The sequence below is a fragment of the Chrysemys picta genome, chromosome 2 (assembly GCF_011386835.1).
Source record: "Chrysemys picta bellii isolate R12L10 chromosome 2, ASM1138683v2, whole genome shotgun sequence".
NCBI classification, from domain to species: domain Eukaryota; kingdom Metazoa; phylum Chordata; order Testudines; family Emydidae; genus Chrysemys; species Chrysemys picta.
In genome coordinates this window covers 77,623,153-77,627,299 of record NC_088792.1, presented here as the reverse complement: position 1 = coordinate 77,627,299, position 4,147 = coordinate 77,623,153, and the positions used below count along the sequence as shown (strand labels likewise).

Below are 4,147 nucleotides of genomic sequence, written 5' to 3'. Positions count from 1 at the left end.
ATTGTGATATCTTTTTGCTGACTAGCAGAAGTGTTTTACTTCACCTAATCATTTTGGCTTACACACACTAGTCTTATTTATACAACATTTAGAGTGTGCTAAGTGCTGTACAGACTGATCAGACTGTTCCTGCCCCAAAAGAGCTTACAGTCTATAAATTTACAGTCATGCTACTGTCTTTTCCTAGATTATGCAGTTTATTAATGTCAAGAATAAATTCAGGAATTGGTAGGTTAATGGATCCCTTTTCTTTTGAGAATACTCTAACAGTCTTGATGTATAAGGTTCCAAACAATTAGTCAATGGTACTAATAAAAGCATTAGCAACTTTGCCATTACTCTTAATTTGCTGAGTCTGTTCCCTTTGCATCTCCTTGGTGTGACTTCCATTTTAAGCTAAGACACACACTATGGGTTTTACTGCAGACAACAAATATGATTTGTGTGAAAATCTTAAACCGTTTTTTAATCTGGGCTGTTAATTACTGATATTTGAATTATTATGCATGCCAGTCTTTTCCTGTTTGTGAGATGAGTATCTGAGACTGGTAAGGACTAATGAACGTTATTAGACTATGAATTTTTGCTCTCCTTTAATTCAGACTGTGTCAGGGCACACCTTGGCATGTGAGACGAAAGTGTTCAAACACTGTCATAACAGTATTCAGAGAATTTGTCAAGCTGGGGAGAATGCAGCAATGTCCCAGTTTTCTACCTCCTGCCTAACTCTTGTAGTTTAGAGTGAAGTCCTGCTACCCCAAACTCTCATATAAAGGTTGAATCTGGTTTCTTTTAATTAGAGGGGGGGGGGGGGGGAGAATGTTTCCCTGCATAATCATGGATGAACAGCATGTGTCTCATGCATTCACTACTGGTCCTCACACCCAGATATCATGAAAGCTGTGAATACCGAATGTGAGAACTGTAAGGTCTTTCATTTAATTCTTTATTTTAGCTGAGGTAGATCAGCCAGATTCTCTAGAGTATTATAAGCACTTGCTGTCAGCATAATACAACTATGTTCTGGAATATGATAGAGAGTGCTAAAAATTCTGAACTACAAGGTCAAACCCTGAATGCTTCCAGATATGCAGTGCAGAATCATATTATTTTATGATTTCAGGAATTTTCTGTCTCTGTCACAGATTAGAGTTTTAGGGAAATGCAGATCCCCAATAGGTTTAAAAATGTGATTTCACTATTTTAGTTTCTCTGCCACCGTATTCTCTAATTACCCTTTCGTTTGTGCAGCCAATTTTGTGATACCTAATCTCTTGACAGAAAAGCAGACCTACTCAGCTTCCTAGGAGCAGATACCAAAACTCCCAGAAGTCTTAGGCCTGGTCTACACTACGAGTGTAGGTTGAATTTAGCAGCATTAAATCGAATTAAGCCTGGACACGTTCACACGGCTAAGTCCCTTTTTTCGACTTAAAGGGCCCTTTAAACCAGTTTCTTTACTCCACCTCCGACGAGGGGATTAGTGATAAAATCGGCCTTAGCGGGTCGGAATTCGGGTAGTGTGAACGGAATTCGACGTTATTGGCCTCCGGGAGCCATCCCACAGTGCTTCATTGTGACTGCTCTGGACAGCACTCTGAACTCAGATGCACTGACCAGGTAGACAGGAAAAGCCCCGCGAATGTTTGAATTTCATTTCCTGTTTGCCCAGCGTGGAGAGCACAGGTGACCACGCAGAGCTCATCAGCACAGGTAACCGTGATGGAGTCTCAGGATCGCAAAAGAGCCCCATCATGGACCGAACGGGAGGTATGGGATCTGCTCGCCATATGGGGAGATGAATCAGTGCTAGCTGAACTCCGTAGCAGTAAACGAAATGGCAAAATATCAGAAAAGGTCTCCAAGGCCATGAAGGACAGAGGCCATAACAGGGACGCACAGCAGTGCCGCATGAAAATTAAGGAGCTAAGGCAAGCCTACCACAAAGCCAGAGGCAAATGGAAGGTCCGGGGCACAGTCGCAAACATGCCGCTTCTACGCGGAGCTGCATGCAATGCTAGGGGGTGCAGCCACCACTACCCCAACTGTGTGCTTTGACTCCATCAATGGGGAATCATGCAACAGGGAAGCGGGTTCGGGGTACAAGGAAGATGAGGATGAAGACAATGAAGATATCTCACAGCAAGGAAGCGGAGAAACTGGTTTCCCCAACAGCCAGGATATGTTTATCACCCTGGACCTGGAACCAGTAACCCCCGAACTCGCCCAAGGCGTGCTCCCAGACCCTGAGGGCACACAAGGGACCTCTGGTGAGTGTACCTTTGTAAATATTACACATGGTTTAAAAGCAAGACTGTTTAATGATTAATGATTAATTTGTCCTGCCAATCGCGGACAGTACAGCTACTGGAAAAGTCTGTTAACATGTATGGGGATGGAGCGGAAATCCTCCAGGGACATCTCCAGAAAGCTCTCCTTCATGTACTCCCAAAGCCTTTGCAAAAGGTTTCTGGGGAGGGCTGCCTTATCCCGTCCGTCATGGTAGGACACTTTACCACGCCAGGCCAGTAGCACGTAGTCTGGAATCATTGCATAACAAAGCATGGCAGCGTATGGTCTCGGTGTTTGCTGACATGCAGACAACATCCATTCCTTATCACTCTTTGTTATCCTCAGGAGAGTGATATCATTCACGGTCACCTGGTTGAAATGGGGCGATTTTATTAAGGGGACATTCAGAGGTGCCCGTTTCTGCTCGGCTGAACAGAAATGTTCCCCGCTGTTAGCCACGCGGTGGGGGGAGGGGTGAAGTGATCATCCCCGAAAATTGAGTGTGGGGGAGGAGGGGAGTTAGTTGGGTTTGTGCTGCATGTTAACCCGGAAACCGCAGCCCCTCCTTTTACATTGCAAACCCATTTTAAATGGCCAACCCAAGGGGTGTTTGGTATGAGAAATGAGGGCGCTACAATTTGAAACCATTCCCACATGTTAAGAAGGTTAAAAAAGCCAAAAGACTGTGGCTTGCCATGGCTGCCTGCAAGCCGAAATCTGTTGCCTGGCACTGCGTGAGTGATCTCTCACACCAAACCGGCAGGCCCTCAATATAAGAGGAAAAATGCGACCTTGTAACGAACATGTGCTGTGTAATGTGAACAGCAAAATTTAACGTGAAAGAGTGTACCCATTGTTCTCTAAAGTGTCTTTTCTTAACCACCTCTCCCTTCTCCTCCACCAGCTGCAAATGTTTCTCCTTCGCAGAGGCTAGCGAAGATTAGAAGGAGAAAACGGCGGACTCGGGATAATATGTTCTCGGAGCTCCAGATGTCCTCTCATGCTGAAAGAGCACAGCAGAATGCGTGGAGGCAGTCAATGACTGACTACAGAAAAGCACAATATGAATGAGAGGAGAGGTGGCGGGCTGAATCGCGGGCTGAAAATGATAGGTGGCGTCAGCTTGTAGACAGAAGGCAAGAGTCGATGCTCCGGCTGCTGGAGCATCAAACTGATATGCTCCAGCGTATGGTTGAGCTGCAGGAAAGGCAGTAGGAGCAGAGACCGCCGCTACAGCCCCTGTGTAACCAACAGCCCTTCTCCCCAAGTCCCATTGCCTCCTCCCCCAGACGCCCAAGAACACGGTGGGGGGCCTCCGGCCACCCAGTCACTCCACCCCAGATGATTACCCGAGCATGGGAAGGTTGGCCTTCAGTAAGTGCTAAAGTTTTAACCTGCAGTGTGTCCTTTTCCTTCCCTCCTCCCCCACCCCTCCCGGGCTACCTTAGCAATTATCCCCCTAGTTGTGTGATGAATTAATAAAGATTGCATGAATGAGAAATAACAATGACTTTATTGCCTCTGCAAGCAGTGCTCGAAGCGGGGAGGGGAAGGTGGTGTGGTTGATTTACAGGGAAGTTGAGTGAACCGGGCGGGGGGGTTCATCAAGGAGAAACAAACAGAAGTTTCACACCGTAGCCTGGCCAGTCACAAAACTGGTTTTCAAAGCTTCTCTGATGCGCACTGCGCCCTGCTGCACTCTTCTAACCGCCCTGGTGTCTGGCTGCACGTAATCAGTGGCCAGGCAATTTGTCTCAATCTCCCCCCCGCCATAAATGTCTCCCCCTTACTCTCACAGACCCCCTCCGGGTCCGGCGGTAAGCAATCAATCTTCTGGGATTGATTTATCATGTCT

General features: G+C 46.7%; 1 long non-coding RNA gene across 1 annotated transcript; it reads left to right on the top strand.

Annotated features, from left to right (window-relative positions):
• The first annotated feature begins 1,251 nt into the window (after positions 1-1,251).
• On the top strand, positions 1,252-3,793 carry LOC135981360 (uncharacterized). The gene is made up of 2 exons (XR_010598346.1): positions 1,252-2,270; positions 3,197-3,793. It is a non-coding gene; the product is annotated as an uncharacterized LOC135981360 (long non-coding RNA).
• Positions 3,794-4,147: the final 354 nt, after the last annotated feature.